Source organism: Dendrobates tinctorius, unplaced genomic scaffold (assembly GCF_039654945.1).
Source record: "Dendrobates tinctorius isolate UK_male_01 unplaced genomic scaffold, ASM3965494v1 ptg000099l, whole genome shotgun sequence".
Lineage (NCBI taxonomy): Eukaryota > Metazoa > Chordata > Amphibia > Anura > Dendrobatidae > Dendrobates > Dendrobates tinctorius.
The window spans coordinates 10,590,272-10,610,000 of record NW_027361767.1 but is presented as its reverse complement, the minus strand read 5'-3'; the positions used below and the strand labels follow the sequence as shown (position 1 = coordinate 10,610,000).

The 19,729-nt window shown below is 48.1% G+C and overlaps 1 protein-coding gene across 3 annotated transcripts in view; it reads left to right on the top strand.

Moving 5' to 3' along the window:
• The window catches only part of PDE4A (phosphodiesterase 4A), a 369,944-nt gene that overhangs the window by 255,775 nt on the left and 94,440 nt on the right, over positions 1-19,729 (top strand). The window lies entirely within an intron of this gene.

Below are 19,729 nucleotides of genomic sequence, written 5' to 3'. Positions count from 1 at the left end.
GCGAGATTATACTGGGACGCTGGGTCGGCGCGCTCGTCCCAGCAGGTGGCATAGGAACAGACTGGGTGGATCTGGTGTCTCCACTATAATGATACGTTCCCCATTCCAGCTCCGTCCGTTATAACCAAGACTCGCTTCTGCTACGACCTGGGATGACGCCAGATTTATGAATTCTTGTATACCCCCCGATCCCAGTAAGGTGCCACCTCACCCCTCTGATCCTTACCAGTACCCCAGATCTAATCTACCGTCACCGGTGTGCCGTCAGATACGCAAGAATAAGTGCCGCTATCTCCTTATTCGTGTGCATTAGAGGGTCCGCGGGGGAGTTTAACTCGGACGGTGCCACTGTGCTGTTAAATGTGGCCCAAGGAGTCTCCTCTCCGGCCTGAAGAGCCGACACTCTAATAAAGGCAGCTGACGAGACTTGTCCCATGAGCTTGCAGTCTACAGGTGCGGAGGTTAGAATGCGAGGCGCACAAAGGGTTAATCCCGTCTCGTAGTTACTGCAGGGACACGTATGTGTGCTGTGCATACGCTGTGGCGGCAGGACGGTATATACACAGGGATTAGGCTCCTGGCTCGGCCCTGCTTATACAGGTGTCCTGTGGAAGGAAACCCCGCCACGAATATTTATACGCTCCTCACACCCACAGACGTACACATCGCTCTCCTGGCGACCCCTGTGTGTACAGAAGCCAGGATCGGCAGAGGTGGTCACTGTATACAGACACCATGTGACGTGTGGCTGATAACAGAGAGCGGTGGATGCTGCCATGCAGAAAATGCAGATTATATGGAGTCTGAATTCGGGGTCCCTGTGTGATCGGAGATTTACAGGAGCTCGTGACCTAAAGTGTCTAACTCCTCACACAATGCTGGCAGACATATATATATATCCGTCCGCTCCGACAGACTCGTGCTCCATATGTTTACACTGGGAATATGGCCGCCCGCCTCATTACACCGTGACACGGGCATGGAGAACACAAGCAAAGCTGATCTTGGGGTGTCCAAGCTCAGGATGGGGAAACAACAATAATGGCACCCCAATATATGATGACACCGCAATGACCTCCTGGCACTAAAGGTCCACCAACAATGGCGCTAATACTCGGTACAGGAGAATGTCAGTGTCATTATTCTGTACCCCTAGTGTCGGCATCCTTGTCCTGTACCCCTGGTTTCAGCATCCATATCCTGTTCCCCTAGTGTCAGCATCCATGTCCTGTACCCCTGGTTTCGGCATCCTTGTCCTGTACCCCTGGTGTCGGCATCCATGTCCTGTACCCCTGGTTTCAGCATCCTTGTCCTGTACCCCTGGTGTCGGCATCCTTGTCCTGTACCCCTGGTGTCGGCATCCATGTCCTGTACCCCTGGTTTCAGCATCCTTGTCCTGTACCCCTGGTGTCGGCATCCTTGTCCTGTACCCCTGGTGTCGGCATCCATGTCCTGTACCCCTGGTTTCAGCATCCTTGTCCTGTACCCCTGGTGTCGGCATCCTTGTCCTGTACCCCTGGTTTCGGCATTCTTGTCCTGTACCCCTGGTGTCGGCATCCTTGTCCTGTACCCCTGGTGTCGGCATCCTTGTCCTGTACCCCTGGTGTCGGCATCCTTGTCCTGTACCCCTGGTGTCGGCATCCTTGTCCTGTACCCCTGGTGTCGGCATCCTTGTCCTGTTCCCCTAGTGTCAGCATCCATGTCCTGTACCCCTGGTTTCGGCATCCTTGTCCTGTACCCCTGGTGTCGGCATCCTTGTCCTGTACCCCTGGTGTCGGCATCCTTGTCCTGTTCCCCTAGTGTCAGCATCCATGTCCTGTACCCCTGGTTTCGGCATCCTTGTCCTGTACCCCTGGTTTCGGCATCCTTGTCCTGTACCCCTGGTGTCTGCATCCTTGTCCTGTACCCCTGGTTTCGGCATCCTTGTCCTGTTACCCCTGGTGTCGGCATCCTTGTCCTGTACCCCTGGTGTCGGCATCCTTGTCCTGTACCCCTGGTTTCGGCATTCTTGTCCTGTACCCCTGGTGTCTGCATCCTTGTCCTGTACCCCTGGTTTCGGCATCCTTGTCCTGTTACCCCTGGTGTCGGCATCCATGTCCTGTACCCCTGGTTTCGGCATCCTTGTCCTGTACCCCTGGTTTCGGCATTCTTGTCCTGTACCCCTGGTGTCTGCATCCTTGTCCTGTACCCCTGGTTTCGGCATCCTTGTCCTGTTACCCCTGGTGTCGGCATCCTTGTCCTGTACCGCTGGTGTCGGCATCCTCGTCCTGTACCCCTGGTGTCGGCATCCTTGTCCTGTACCCCTGGTGTCGGCATCCTCGTCCTGTACCCCTGGTGTCGGCATCCTTGTCCTGTACCCCTGGTGTCGGCATCCTTGTCCTGTACCCCTGGTGTCGGCATCCTTGTCCTGTACCCCTGGTGTCGGCATCCATATCCTGTTCCCCTAGTGTCAGCATCCATGTCCTGTACCCCTAGTGTCAGCATTCTTGTCCTGTACCCCTGGTGTCGGCATCCATGTCCTGTACCCCTGGTGTCGGCATCCATGTCCTGTACCCCTGGTGTCGGCATTCTTGTCCTGTACCCCTGGTGTCGGCATCCTTGTCCTGTACCCCTGGTGTCGGCATCCATGTCCTGTACCCCTGGTGTCGGCATCCATGTCCTGTTCCCCTAGTGTCAGCATCCATGTCCTGTACCCCTGGTGTCAGCATCCTTGTCCTTTACCCCTAATGTCAGCATCCATGTCCTGTACCCCTAATGTCAGCATCCATGTCCTGTACCCCTGGCGTCAGCATCCATGTCCTGTACCCCTAGCATCAGCATTCATGTCCTGTACCCCAAGCGTCAGCATCCATGTCCTGTACCCCTGGTGTCAGCATTCATGTCCTGTACCCCAAGTGTCAATGACACTAAGACTGTGGGTTTAGAATGATGACACTGACACTCTGGGTACCGGATAATGATGCTGATGGTCAGGGTAAAGGATAATGGCGCTGATTCCCAGGGTACAGAAGTCAAGGATAGGAAAACCACAATAATGGCACTTCAAAATATGGGGACACAGCAACAACCTTCTGACACCGCCACAACAATGAGTGATACTCGGGGTGCAGGATAAGGACGCTGACACACAGGCTACAGAATATTGATGCCGACACTCTGGGTGCAGAAGAATGACGCCGACACTCTGGGTGCAGAAGAATGACGCCGACACTCTGGGTGCAGAAGAATGACGCCGACACTCTGGGTGCAGAAGAATGACGCCGACACTCTGGGTGCAGAAGAATGACGCCGACACTCTGGGTGCAGAAGAATGACGCCGACACTCTGGGTGCAGAAGAATGACGCCGACACTCTGGGTGCAGAAGAATGACGCCGACACTCTGGGTGCAGAAGAATGACGCCGACACTCTGGGTGCAGAAGAATGACGCCGACACTCTGGGTGCAGAAGAATGACGCCGACACTCTGGGTGCAGAAGAATGACGCCGACACTCTGGGTGCAGAAGAATGACGCCGACACTCTGGGTGCAGAAGAATGACGCCGACACTCTGGGTGCAGAAGAATGACGCCGACACTCTGGGTGCAGAAGAATGACGCCGACACTCTGGGTGCAGAAGAATGACGCCGACACTCTGGGTGCAGAAGAATGACGCCGACACTCTGGGTGCAGAAGAATGACGCCGACACTCTGGGTGCAGAAGAATGACGCCGACACTCTGGGTGCAGAAGAATGACGCCGACACTCTGGGTGCAGAAGAATGACGCCGACACTCGGGGTTCAGGATAATCTGAACATTTTAGCCTTGCCTGACAAGTGATCCTATCATCTACCTCATGGTGGGAGTTGTAGTTTCTTGTTTGCGCTGCAGTGAGTTTGCCCCGGGCTCTACGATGTGTAGCTGTCCATTGATCTGATGGTCGGGATGCTTGTGACTTGTGCCCCTACTCTCACTTCCATTTCTGAAGGGCTCAGACCATTGCCCGGTGTTCAGACTTGCAGAAGATCCCATCATTATCCTGACTGCAAGCAGTTGTAGGACGGCGCCATCTTTTGATCAGAAGTGATTCCTGTACACACGCAACGATCACCTGTGAAACAAATCCAGTAACAATTACTGACACTTGGTTGTTTGCTTGCAGCGATCATCTCTAGAGGCAGTGAAAATTATTAATGAAATCCATTTTTAGACGCACAATGAATATTTAGTGTTTTTATGGTTGTCCGTGAAGGGTGTACATTCACTTTCATCCATTTTTTCTTTTTCTATAAAAATCAACAACCGTTTTGTGTATACAGCTCCTGTACAGACTGTTGTGTTTCCACGGTTACAGAATGCAGTGCTGGTCAGTCACATGTTACATTCTTTCAGTTCTCTTGTTCTTCATGCTAAAATACAGAGAGTAAGTACTGGGGAGTATTTTGCGTGTGTAACGTGGTGCGGGGCGGTAGCCGTGGGCGCGGTACCCGTCTCTTACACCCCCGCATGTTACATGAAGGTGGGGGTCCTGGCTGGGCGTGTGGACTTGTGCTATTGGGGCACACCCTTGCAGGCCGTATGTTACCTTTGACTTTGGCTGGCCAGGACCAGATGTTGAGGACTTCAGTGAGGGAGACCACCAGTCGAAAATAAACTTTTTACTTAATGATAACTTGGCGGGGATTACATACAGTAGGCGGCGGGTTCACAACTTAAAGAATAAGGAGCATTCTCACACAAACTAGTCCCTAGACAAGAAACTGTATCTGTCCCTTTACCCTAACCCTTCCCACTGTGGGCTAGTCCCACACATTAACCCTAACTCTTCCTTACTGTCGGGCAAACTACAACACAGCCATACCCACTATGCATCATAACCGTACTCGTGACTTCAAGGGGAACGCGGCCAGTATGTCCATCTCCTAGCACCTGCTGGATATCTCCACGCGTTACTCTCTCATATGTAAAAATAAAGTAATTACCTGTGTGTACGGCCTGCGCTCTAATACAGAGACGTCTGTGTCCTGATGTCTGTGTATTAGGATATTACTAGCATATAATACATCCTCTCCTCCTGTATATTAGGACGGAGAAATGAGTGAGATACAAGTGTTATTTTTACGCCAGCCTTGGACATGGTTGATTATTTTATCGTGTCTGGCTCAGACACAAGGACATAATTGAGATTTTATAAAGCTCTATTGTACGGACAGGGTAAGTGACCGATTACGATAACGTACACAGCTCCAGCGCAGAATCTGTCCCTCTACCAGTCACTACAGCCATCATAAATAATCATAGAAAATTAGATGATTGACCTTGTTGTTGTTGATTTTTAAATATAGCGGTATATCGGCTGCGCACTGAGGTAGACACGTGTACACTGTCTCTTTAAGTTGCCCGTTGGTTTATTTTTTATGCAGCATAAATCAACGTGAACCAAAAAATATTGACAGCCCTTCAGGCAAAACAAGAACCCAAAACAGAATGGTATCTCGCAGTGTCTGCAGTTGCGAGGATCCGCCCCGCTCAGGGTCAGCAAAACCTCCTGGTTCAGTTGAGCTCCAGGATCAATACTTTCCTGGAGTTCCTCTCTCCTCACATGCTGAACAATCACTGCCTCTGGAGGCCAGCTATTTAAGTCCCACACCACTCCCTGGGGTGGAGATGAGGTGGACAACCTCCCACCCGCTCTATGGTTGTCCACAAAAAACCTAGCACTTAATGTGCTGGAGGAAAATCTCTGGGTTTTACATTAAGCGCAGCAAAACCTAGCTCCCCTCCAGCTCTTTACCAGTGACTTTGTCACACATATATGTAGATATTGTACAGTTGTGCTCAAAAGTTTACATACACCAGCAAAATGTTTGCTTTCTTGGCATTTTTTTCAGAGAATATGAATAACACCAAAACTTTTTCTCCACTCATGGTTAGTGGTTGGGTGAAGCCATTTATTGTCAAACTACTGTGTTTTCTCTCTTTAAATCATAATGACAACCCAAAACACCCAAATGACCCTGATCAAAAGTTCACATACCCGGGTGAATTTGGTCTGATAACATGTGCAGAAGTTAACACAAATGGGTTTGAATGGCTACTAAAGGTAACATCCTCACCTATGACCTGATTGCTTGTAATCAGTGTGTGTGCACACATAAAAGCTGAGTGAGTCTCTGGGATCCAGACAGACTCTTGCATCTTTCATCCAGCCACTGACGTTTCTGGATTGTGAGTAATGGAGAAAGCAAAAGAATTGTCAACGGATTTACGGGAAAAGGTAGTTGAACTGTATAAAACAGGAAAGGGATTCAAAAAGATAACCCAGGAATTGATAATGCCAGTCAGCAGCGTTTAAACTGTGATTAACAAATGGAAAAACAGGGGCTCTGTAAAAACAAAACCACAGTCAGGTAGACCAACAAAAATTTTGTCCATAACTGCCAGGCAAATTGTTCGGGATGCAAAGAAAAACCCACACATAACATCAGCTGAAATACTGGACTCTCTGAAAACTAGCGGTGTGGCTGTTTCAAGATGCACAATAAGGAGGCACTTGAAGAAAAGTTGGCTGCATGTCAAGTCGCCAGAAGAAAGCCATTACTGCGCAAATGCCACAAAATATCTTGCCTTAATACGCAAAACAGCACAGAGACAAGCCTCAAAACTTCTGTAATAAGGTAATTTGGAGTGATGAGACCAAAACTGAACTTCTTGGCCACATTACATTTGGAGAGAGGTCAACAAGGCCTATGATGAAAGGAACATCACTCATACTGTAAAGCATGGAGGTGGATTGCTGATGTTTTGGGGATGTGTAAACTACAAAGGTACAGGAAACCTGGTCAGAGTTGAAGGAAAGATGAATGCAGCACGTTATCAGCAAATACTGGAGGCAAATTTGCAAAAATAAGCCTGGAAGCTGCGCATGAGACATACTTGGACGTTACAACATGACAACGATCCAAAACACAAGGCCAAGTTGACCTGCTTTTGGCTACAGCAGAACAAAGTGAAGGTTTTGGAGTGGCCATGTCAGTCTCCTGACCTCAATATCATTGAGCCACTCTAGGGAGATCTCAAGCGTGCAGTTCATGCTAGACAGCCCAGGAATTTACAGAAACTGGAGGCTTTTTGCCAAGAAGAGTGGGCAGCTTTACCATCTGAGAAAATAAAGAACCTCATCCACAACTACCACAAAAGATTTCAAGCTGTCATTGATTTTAGAGGGGTCAATACCACGGTATTAAGAAATGGAGTATGTGAACTTTTGATCAGGGTCATGTTTTGGGTTGTCATTATGATTTTAAAAGAGAAAACACAGTAGATTGACAATAAATGGCTTCATCCAACCACTAATCATGAGTGGAGAAAACGTTTTCTTGTTATCATTCATATTCTCTTAAAAAATGGCAAGAAAGCAAAAATTCTGTCGGGGTGTGTAAACTTTTGAGCACAACTATGTGTGCTTGTGTATATGCATATTATTTATTTTATTCATTTCTTTCAAATTACTAAAGCCTAAAAATTCCTCAAAATCTTTGAGTGACTGATTTCAGCGAAGTGTACAGTTTTGACAAAATCAGTGTTTTATGAGCAGGAGATTATCACAAGTGACCTAGTAAATCTACTGCCATTTATTCTTCCACATTCATGAGCTCTGTATAACCCCTTTCCAACCACTGGCTACTTTCTGTGTACACTGTGCATAGGCAGAAGCTGCCAATCAGGGGTGTGGGTTGAATTATACACAGCTCAGCATTCAGAGAACTGCTAGATCTGCAACAGATAAAACTGATTTTATCAAAACTGCAGCAAACAGCCCAATAAGTGATACATCACTCAAGTTAGAGTCTCTGCCCCTACAATATTCTGGTGACAGATTCCCTTTCATGGTTTTTAAAAAGGCACTCGCCACCTAAGACGATCCGTGACCCTTGAGTACCCATCAGTGACCTGTCCTGTATTATGACGGAACCTTGTTAGAATGTTCCGTCTTCGCTTGATTCCAAGGCCACAATCAGCTGCTCCTTTTCCTTTCATCGGCCACTGAAGAAGAAATGTAGTAGTGTATTGACAGTTTATGACCCAGATGGGGGCAACCCTATGAAACAACCCCATACCTGTAGTTTCCCACCTTGTGGAGACCCCAGGATCCATGGGGAAAGTAAGTTCTGCATATTCACTCTTCGTCTCTCTAGTGCCACTCAAGCATTGCCGCATGGCTGTGCACCGCCTGTGTCTACCTTCCTAGTAATGTGCCCTAATTAAAGCTCATGATGTAGCCGATCGATGGCCGCAAAGGACATTTGACAATATATATTGATTAAAAGCGGGAGGAAGTAAAGCGTCCGGGAAGCCTCGACCCAACACAAGTGTCGTACATTCGAGTACACACACCAAAAAAAAGGGACCGGCCAGTTGTGCCCCCGACATCTTCTAACCGGGCCACTATAAGTTACAGCAGCCATATTTGGGAACTATAGAAATGGCTTTTAGTCACAGAGTCACCCAAGAACTGCGCGGCCCCTGCTCTCCTCTACCCCTCACTGATCACAAAGCTCCTCCAGATGGCTCCAACCACAAGGAGTCAATGGCTGGAGAAGGCCAGGGCCGTGCGTTTCTATGAAGCTTGGGCGACTCTGTGACTAAATGTTTGTTCCGGAGTCTGCAGATCTTGGACCCGTCTACAAGTGTCCGGCGCATTCGGGAAGAAAACCTGTGCACCGTCTATAACGTATGATCCTTAAAGAGGGACCGTCGTTTGAATTTTTATTTCATAAATCACTAGTACACATGGAAATAAAGAACTTTGTAATAGATCTTATCAGAGAACTCTGCTTCTTTCTCTCCCACAATTGATCGGTCATTATCAAAATTCTCAACTCTGAGGTAAAATCTGTATTCCGTGAAGACAGACTGCCCCATTACTGAGAGAGGAGATGGCAGCTGCTATGGATCCGATTCTCTCTCAGGAATGGGGAAGTCTGTCTTCACTGAAGACAGATTTTACCTCAGAATTTTGATAATGACCGATCAATTTTGGTAGAGAAAGAAGCCGATTTCTCTGATAAGATCTAATACAAAGTTGTTTAATTTCACGTGTACTATCAATTTATGAAATAAAAATTAAACCGACGGTCACTCTTTAACCTCGATCATGGGATGCGGAAGGAATGTTAGCTGTCCTCTTGTTGTGGCGGGGCGCCGCCGGTGGCCTTCACTCAGATCTGCTGTGTAGGAAGTTAGGAAATTGTAGTCTCCCTGGATTCTTATTGCAGCTGCTTATTGTGCTCGTTTCTTAGGATTGACCATGTGTGAGTGTATCCGAGAATTAAAGGGACCCTACAATATTACAGATGGGTGAAACCTTCTGATATGCACCCTGTCCTGAGTCACATATAGGACATGGCCAATATCACACTATACGTGACCGTATATATTGATTTCTTGGGTCATATGGGATCCACACCGATCCTACGAATGAAGGGGGCCACAGTGCCTCCCTGACCATCTGGATGTGCACAGGACTGCAGCCCACCACATCCATTCGAATAGAAATGCCCTACAGGGAAATCCTTTCTTTTTACGATCCGTCCGGGGTCTTAGACGTCAGTTCGGCATAATCCTAAAGTGATCGCCTATTCTACTGCTCCAACGTCAGTGGGATCAATCAGGGAGCTTTACAAGCAGTGTATGGATGGGGTGGTCCATACAAGGTGCCCTATGAATGGAGATGCATGAGGGAGCTCCGAATTTCTGTCCATGCTCTACCTGTATGGTCCTTTGCATTAAGTCCTCCCTCCCCCGTCTAGAAATTTCCCTATTTATCCCCATCCCTCTCTCTTTATTGATATATGGACTTGGGGGGCAATTTATATTATATATTATATTCCTTACTAGCTGAAGAGCCCGGCGTTGCCCGGGCATAGTAACCAACTGTGGTTAGTTATGACAAATTCTAATGATTATATTGCACATAAAAACCGTGCATCTAATCCTATCCTGTGTGATACTGACTGCTGAGACATGTGTCTAATCCTCTCCTGTGTGATACTGAAAGCTGAACTGTGTATCTAATCCTCTCCTGTGATACTGACTGCTGAGCCGTGTATCTAATCCTCTCCTGTGATACTGACTGCTGAGCTGCATATCTAATCCTATCCTGTGTGATACTGACTGCTGAGCCGCGTATCTATTCCTCTCCTGTGTGATACTGACTGCTGAGCTGCGTATCTAATCCTCTCCTGTGTGATACTGACTGCTGAGCTGTGTATCTAATCCTATCCTGTGTGATACTGACTGCTGAGCTGTGTATCTAATCCTATCGTGTGATACTGACTGCTGAGCTGTGTATCTAATCCTATCCTGTGTGATACTGCCTGCTGAGACATGTGTCTAATCTTCTCCTGTGTGTTACTGACTGCTGAGCTGTGTATCTAATCCTATCCTGTGTGATACTGACTGCTGAGCCATGTATCTAATCCTCTCCTGTGATACTGACTGCTGAGCTGTGTATCTAATCCTATCCTGTGTGATATTAACTGAGCCGTGTATCTAATCCTCTCCTGTGTGATACTGACTGCTGAGCCGTTTATCTATTCCTATCGTGTGATATTGACTGCTGAGCCATGTATCTAATCCTATCCTGTGTGATACTGACTGCTGAGCCATGTATCTAATCCTATCCTGTGTGATACTGACTGCTGAGCCATGTATCTAATCCTATCCTGTGTGATACTGTGTGCTGAGCTGTGTATCTAATCCTATCCTGTGTGATATTAACTGAGCCGTGTATCTAATCCTCTCCTGTGTGATACTGACTGCTGAGCCGTGTATCTATTCCTATCCTGTGTGATATTGACTGCTGAGCCATGTATCTAATCCTATCCTGTGTGATACTGACTGCTGAGCCATGTATCTAATCCTATCCTGTGATACTGTGTGCTGAGCTGTGTATCTAATCCTATCCTGTGTGATATTAACTGAGCCATGTATCTAATCCTCTCCTGTGTGATACTGACTGCTGAGCCGTGTATCTATTCCTATCCTGTGTGATATTGACTGCTGAGCCATGTATCTAATCCTATCCTGTGTGATACTGACTGCTGAGCCATGTATCTAATCCTATCCTGTGTGATACTGTGTGCTGAGCTGTGTATCTAAGCCTATCCTGTGTGATATTAACTGAGCCATGTATCTAATCCTCTCCTGTGTGATACTGACTGCTGGGCCATGTATCTAATACTATTCTGTGTGATACTGTCTGCTGAGCCATGTATCTAATACTATTCTGTGTGATACTGACTGCTGAGCCATGTATCTAATCCTATCGTGTGATACTGTGTGCTGAGCTGTGTATCTAATCCTATCCTGTGTGATATTGACTGCTGAGCTGTGTATCTAATCCTATCCTGTGTGATACTGAATGCTGAGCTGTGTATCTAATCCTATCCTGTGTGATATTAACTGAGCCGTGTATCTAATCCTCTCCTGTGTGATACTGACTGCTGAGCCGTGTATCTATTCCTATCCTGTGTGATATTGACTGCTGAGCCGTGTATCTAATCCTATCCTGTGTGATACTGACTGCTGAGCTGTGTATCTAATCCTCTCCTGTGTGATACTGACTGCTGAGCCATGTATCTAATACTATTGTGTGATACTGACTGCTGAGCCATGTATCTAATACTATTCTGTGTGATACTGACTGCTGAGCTGTGTATCTATTCCTATCCTGTGTGATACTGACTGCTGAGCTGTGTATCTAATCCTCTCCTGTGTGATACTGACTGCTGAGCTGTGTATCTAATCCTCTCCTGTGTGATACTGACTGCTGAGCCGTGCATCTAATCCTCTCCTGTGTGATACTGACTGCTGAGCGGTGTATCTAATCCTATCCTGCGTGACACTGATTGCTGAGCCATGTATCTAATACTATTCTGTGTGATACTGTCTGCTGAGCCATGTACCTAATCCTATCCTGTGTGATACTGACTGCTGAGCTGTGTATCTAATCCTATCCTGTGATACTGACTGCTGAGCTGTGTATCTAATCCTCTCCTGTGTGATGCTGACTGCTGAGCTGCATATCTAATCCTCTCCTGTGATACTGACTGCTGAGCCTCATATCTAATCCTATCCTGTGTGATACTGTGTGCTGAGCTGTGTATCTAATCCTATCCTGTGTGATACTGACTGGTGAGCCGTGTATCTAATCCTATCCTGTGTGATACTGACTGCTGAGCCGTGTATCTAATCCTCTCCTGTGTGATACTGACTGCTGAGCCGCGTATGTAATCCTCTCCTGTGTGATACTGACTGCTGAGCTGCGTATCTACTCCTCTCCTGTGTGATACTGACTGCTGAGTCGTGTATCTAATCCTCTCCTGTGTGTTACTGACTGCTGAGCCGTGTATCTAATCCTCTCCTGTGTGTTACTGACTGCTGAGCCGTGTATCTAATCCTCTCCTGTGTGATACTGACTGCTGAGCCATTTATCTAATCCTATCCTGTGTGATACTGACTGCTAAGGCATGTATCTAATCCTATCCTGTGTGATACTGTGTGCTGAGCTGTGTATCTAATCCTATCCTGTGTGATACTGACTGCTGAGTTGTGTATCTAGTCCTATCCTGTGTGATACTGTCTGCTGAGCTGTGTATCTAATCCTATCCTGTGTGATACTGACTGCTGAGCCGTGTATCTAATCCTCTCCTGTGTGATACTGACTGCTGAGCCGTGTATCTAATCCTCTCCTGTGTGATACTGACTGCTGAGCTGTGTATCTAATCATATCCTGTGTGATACTGACTGCTGAGCTGTGTATCTAATCCTATCCTGTGTGATACTGACTGCTGAGCCATGTGTCTAATCCTCACCTGTGTGTTACTGACTGCTGAGCCGTGCATCTAATCCTATCCTGTGTGATACTGGGCTCCCCCTGCAGTCTGTGTCAGAGGGTGGTCTGTGTTGGCACGGTAATAAATTGTGTTATTTCCAGCTTTACAGAAGGACGATAACACCATAGAAATAAGAATAATAGGCCTCAGTTACCACAACTGTCTACAGAGAAAACTGTTGCTGATAGCGACCAATCACAGCTCAGCGTTCATCTTTTAAACAGCTCTGGGACAGCGTGGTGACTTTTGTGTTTCGTCTTTTATGTGGTGAGGTTGGTGTATGTGTGGTGAAATGTGTGCTGAGGGTGGTATATGTGTTGAAGCACGTGGTAGTGTGTGTGGCGCATTTTGTGTGTGTTCATATCCCCATGTGTGGTGAGTATCCCATGTCAGGGCCCCACCTTAGTAACTGTACGGTATATTCTCTTTGGCGCCATCGCTCTCATTCTTTACGTCCCCCTTGTTCATATCTGGCAGCTGTCAATTTGCCTCCAACACTTTTCCTTTCACTTTTTCCCCAGTATGTAGATAGGGGCAAAATTGTTTGGTGAATTGGAACGTGCGGGGTTAAAATTTCGCCTCACAACATAGCCTATGACTCTCTCGGGGTCCAGACGTGTGACTGTGCCAAATTTTGTGGCTGTAGCTGCGGCGGTGCGGATGCCAATCCCAGACATACACACACACACACACACACACACACACACACACATACACACACACACACACATACATATATACATATATACATACATACACATACATTGAGCTTTATATATTAGATGGGGGACACGGAGCAGGACCCCCCATATTGCATGGAGCTGTTGACTCTCTAGTGTCCATGTGCATCTGTGTTGGCCACTTAGTGCCAGGAGAGACAACTGGAAAAAATGGGTGACTTTCTCTATTGACCCCTTCTTTACCACCATTGGCAGCAAAAGCGGACCCCCAACTTTATCACATAAGCCCTAATGGGGTTAGGACATCTTGACGTGGTTGCCAATTCCTGTTGCCCTGCTGCTCCCTATCTTGGCTATACCATGAAAGCTGTGTCCCCATCGGTGGGTGTGACAGCTGCCTGGTGCGGACAAACAGACATCATCCTGGCGGTGTACCTAGGTCTGCAGCTTTCTATACATTGCCATTCCATGCTTTTCTTATGTCCTTCTCACCTAATGCAGCAGTGTATGAATAATGACTAAAAGTGGATAGGTCACTTTCCCTACAAGATCAGCACACTCCCCCACTGAGATGGGCTCTGTAGACCTAGATTTTTCTAACTTTCAGCCTGTGACTTCTTATTTCTGCTGCTAAGGACAAGCGTCTGCTACTCTCACATTTCCCATGAGAATGTATAGGTCACTGCCACCTACACAATCAGTACATTCCTCTCCTAAAAATACTCAGCTCTGCTAGGGGCCCAAGCACTTCTACCAGCCATCTCTCTTTACATCTAGCACTTGTCTCAAATTTCCTTCCTCACGTCATAACCCAGACTATTCAGAGGTAGCTCAAGCCTTACAACATCATCATCGCAAGTGGACAAGTCACTTCATACAACATCATCATCATCACCATAAATACTCTGTGCTACTGTTCTTCTGCCTTTTCTCCTCCGACTGTTCATCATCGTCCTACCACTTGTCTCCATTCTCCATCTTAAATCATTATGTGCTTACTTGTTTGTTTTTTTTCTTCCCTCATAAGTACTGCCTCCTGCAAGATCAGCACACTCTTCTGCTGCTGTGAGACTTTTGTCTCTCTTTATCAGCCTGTCTAAATTTTGTCTTCATTTTCTTCTTGCGTTTTTATCACATTCTTTATTCTTTTCACTAACCTTAAATTGTGAGGTCACTGCCTCCTGCAAGATCCAGTACGATCTTCAGCTGTAGGACTTTGTCACTTGATGGAGAAGTCTGTAACCAACATGCTTGTGTTCTCCTTCTTGCACCCTTATAAGGCTAGTTTCACACTAGCGTTTTTGAGCGCAGCGACGGCCTGCGCACGGCTGCCGCTAAGCCCCGCCCCCTGCCGCGCCTCCGCCGGTAGCTCCGCCTACCGGCGCATGACACTGCATGCGCCCTGCGTCCCCTATCTTTATCACTGGGGGCACAGGCCGTGTGCAGTATGCGTTTGGCGGCGCATGCGCCTTTTTGACGGTGCGCCGGCGCAACCAAACTGCAGCAGGTTGCGTTTGGCGCAGGTCGGCGCACCGTCAAAAGGACGCATGCGCCGCCAAACGCATACTGCGCACGGCCTGCGCCCCCAGTGATAAAGATAGAGGACGCAGGGCGCATGCAGCGTCATGCGCCGGTAGGCGGAGCTACCGGTGGAGGCGTGGCAGGGGGCGGGGCTTAGCGGTGGCCGTGCGCAGGCCGTCGCTGCGCTCAAAAACGCTAGTGTGAAACTAGCCTTAGATGTGGAGCGCCCTCACTGACCAGGGCCGTGGGGTACTCAGTACCGGGTCGGTTGATCTTCTCAACGGGGGGGTTGTCACGGCAGCAGTGACCCGGTCCGTGGCCCTGGGGCTCCATTACAAAAGGGGGTTGTTTCAGTGTGCTTATGATGAGTGATTCGTGACGCCACCTGTGGTATTCGGCAATAGAGATGTAAGCCGACGCTGCAGACAGATCCTCTGGGACAGATGGTGTGGTGCAGCAGTGATGTTATAGCCCTCCACAGGCAGGGCTGTACTCCCAGGGCAGAGTAGGTGAAGTGACACTTAGATGATGTAGTGTCTGGCGCAAGGGATGTAGCAGTGCTGGGCAGGTTGGCGCAGGAATAAGTGGAGGACACCACTGCTTTGTTACACTACTTTATGGTGTGGGATGCAGGTGTTGGAGTGTGGGCAGGTGTCTCCACCTCACCTGGATGGTGGGATACCACACCTCAGGAGGAGGTGCAGTTCCTCTGTGGCGACTGAACCCTCAGGGGCGCCACAGATGCTTCCCTCTTTTCACAAAGATCATCTCATGAGCAGATTACTGCCTCCTGCATAATTAGCAACCTCTTCTACTAGCCCCCCGTACACATTAGACTAAAATAGGCCAAACATGCCTCCAGAGCCCCTGGACAATTGATTGTTGGGGAAATATGGATCCAGCATGTCTGATTTTTGACTGTTGATTGTATTGTCTCCCGGAGATAAGCCGCTGCCAGACAAGTGTTGTCTTGGTGTAAGGAGTTGGATTTACTACCTATGCTCCTTCTTGAAGAGCACGCGTATTGTATAATGTGAACTGTGCTATCTGTTGTTGGCGATAATTTTGAGCGTTGCCTGACACTAGGAAGAGTTCGAGTTAATGATTGGAACTAGCCCAGACTGGGCAGGGTTAAGGTGAAGGGACATAGATAGTTTCCTCTCAGGACATCAGATAGGACCCAGTGTGCATCTGAAGCAGGAAGATGGAGTGATCAATCAGAGACATGTCTTGGGAGAGGAATCCTAGCAGTAGAATCACATAGAATGTTAGAGTTGGAAGGGACCTCCAGGGCCATCTGGTCCAACCCCCTGCTCAGTGCAGGATTCACTAAACCGTCTCAGACAGATGTCTGTCCAGCCTCTGTTTGAAGATTTCCTTTGAAGTAGTATGGGCCCTGGGGTTTATAACTCTGGTAAGGGACCAAGACGGGCCAGAGAACGTGAGACGAAGACTGTAGTGCTGAGCTGGGCTGAAATGAAGGACCGTGAAATTGGAGATAAGAGGCAGACATACCGTATGTGCAGCCGGTGCAGCTGCATCGGGGCCCGGAGGTGGAGGGGGACCCCCGCAGGACAGTTAATAAAGATGGGGGCTGGGGAGGGCACAGCCTGAGAGGAAGCCCCCCCATGACTGCAATGGGCGGGCAGGTTTTCAAAATTGTTTGGGCCTCGGTGTCCTGAATGGCTGGGACTGGGTCATGGGAGGAGTTCTGGGGTAGTGGGAGAAAGTGCGGGAAAAACCACATTCGGCGTCAGGGAGCAGAGAACCGAAGACCCTCCCTCCCAGTTATGCGGTAATACGGGGCAGGTGGTGATAGGGGATATACACTCACTGGCCACTTTATTAGGTACACCTGTCCAACTGTGTGTTAAGACTTAATTTCTAATCAGCCAATCACATGGCGGCAACTCAGTGCATTTAGGCATGTAGACATGGACAAGACAATCTCCTGCAGTTCAAACCGAGCATCAGTATGGGGAAGAAAGGTGATTTGAGTGCCTTTGAACGTGGCATGATTGTTGGTGCCAGAAGGGCTGGTCTGAGAATTTCAGAAACTGCTGATCTACTGGGATTTTCACGCACAACCATCTCTAGGGTTTACAGAGAATGGTCCGAAAAAGAAAAAAAATCCAGTGAGCGGCAGTTCTGTGGCCGGAAATGCCATGTTGATGCCAGAGGTCAGAGGAGAATGGGCATACTGGTTCGAGCTGATAGAAAGGCAACAGTGACTCAAATTGCCACCCGTTACAACCAAGGTAGGCAGAAGAGCATCTCTGAACGCACAGTGCGTCGAACTTTGAGGCAGATGGGCTACAGCAGCAGAAGACCACACTGGGTACCACTCCTCTCAGCTAAGAACAGGAAACTGAGGCTACAATTTGCACAAGCTCATCGAAATTGGACAGTAGAAGATTGGAAAAACGTTGCCTGGTCTGATGAGTCTCGATTTCTGCTGCGACATTTGGATGGTAGGGTCAGAATTTGGCGTAAACAACATGAAAGCATGGATCCATCCTGCCTTGTATCAACGGTTCAGGCTGGTGGTGGTGGTGTCATGGTGTGGGGAATTTTTTCTTGGCACTCTTTGGGCCCCTTGGTACCAATTGAGCATCGTTGCAACGCCACAGCCTACCTGAGTATTGTTGCTGACCATGTCCATCCCTTTATGACCACAATGTACCCAACATCTGATGGCTACTTTCAGCAGGATAATGCTCCATGTCATAAAGCTCGAATCATCTCAGATTGGTTTCTTGAACATGACAATGAGTTTACTGTACTCAAATGGCCTCCTCAGTCACCAGATCTCAATCCAATAGAGCATCTTTGGGATGTGGTGGAACGGGAGATTCGCATCAGGGATGTGCAGCCGACAAATCTGCGCCAACTGTGTGATGCCATCATGTCAATATGGTCCAAAATCTCTGAGGAATGCTTCCAGCACCTTGTTGAATCTCTGCCACGAAGAATTGAGGCAGTTCTGAAGGCAAAAGGGGGTCCAACCCCTTACTAGCATGGTGTACCTAATAAAGTGGCCAGTGAGTGTATATAAGGAAGGGAAGGAAATGTGCTGAAGAGAGTTATGTGGACCGTTTGTTTCTGTCGTCACAGTGACTAGTCGGGCGGGGGTGGGGTTCTTGGAGTTGACGATGATTGGTCGGGGAAGGATTTGGAAGTAAAATTCCGGCAGTTTTAAAATGGTATGGGGGATCTGGCTTTTTGGTTATGGGCTCTGGACGGGGTTTTTACCTCGGGAGCTCTGGTGGTGAGTCTCCCGGAACGGGAGTTACGGTGCCCTCGAGCTGGGGATGGACGGCTGAGGGTAACATGGTGGTCGAGTTTTCCCATTGGTTTTTTTGGCCTAAAGGTTTTAGCCAGATCTTTTAGCACCAAGAACCCTCCCCTCATATTTTGCATTATGATTGCATATTAATGCTTATTGTTAAATGTTATTGTTTGATAATAAACTTGGCCGCTGTGGCCAAATTATCCAAAGAATTAAAGTAGTAGCGTGTGTTATTTTGGGAATGTGGATATTGGAGGGAGTCGGGTAGGTTTGGATAATGGTAAAAGGAAGAAAACTGGACTCGCCCTATGCGGTCATGAGAGCAATCTGGCCTGTTTATCCGGCTCCAGGGGGCCCCTGGCCAGATTGCCCCCATGTGTGGCGGGCAGGGAGAGATCCCTGCAGCTCCGCTGCCTGTAAGAGAAAATGGCAGCGGAGCTGCAGCAATCCATCCTGCTTCTCTGCCCATGCTTCCTGTCTTTCACACAGTCAGCAGCGCGGCTGGATAGCATCATCATTCAGAGCCACGGCTGTGCCAGAGAGAGGAAGCTGCCGGCGACTGTGATGCTGCGGGAGAGCGTGCGGAGAGGTGGTGTGTGTGTGTCGCTGCAGGGGAACGTGCATAGTGGTGAATGGTGCTGTGTGTGGGGGTGACGGAGAGGGCAATGATGGAGGTGATGAGGGGGAGACAGCAATGATGGTGGCAGTAGAAAGGACAATGATGGTGGGGAGGAGGAAATGTTGGAGGTGGTGGAATGGGCAATGATGGGGTGGTGGGGAAAGAGGCAGTGATGGAGGTGGTGGGGAAGAAAGCAATGATTGGAGGTGGTGAAGAGGGCAATGATTGGGGTGGAGGAGAGGACAATAATGGGATGCAGGGGGAGGAGGACAATGAGGCCTGTGGGGGATTGGGATGGGAGGAAGGGGGATTTATAATGGATGTAGGAACAGGGGGAGGTGGAGGAAGACCTTACCGCTTATTATATCTAACAAAGTCGCTTAGGATACAGTGTACTTGCTTATTATGTATAGTGCCATCCCTCAGTATATAGTGTATCTATTTTTTATGATGCCGTCCCCTATTATATAGCTTCCTCTGCTGTTTTGTACAGTGCTGTCTCTTACATAGTGTATTCTTGTTATTTTTGCTATTCACATCGCCCTCTTTTATTACATAGTCCGCTCTCTTGTTAGATATAAAAAGACTGCTGATAGAGGAACCGGTGACCAGACTACCAGTCCATCAGCTCCTACATTAGAAAAGAAGCTTTGCCATGCTCTATCAGCCATCATTGCATTATAAAGCTAACAAGACAGGACGGTATGTAATAAAAAACAGGGCTCTATATAATCCAATATGTA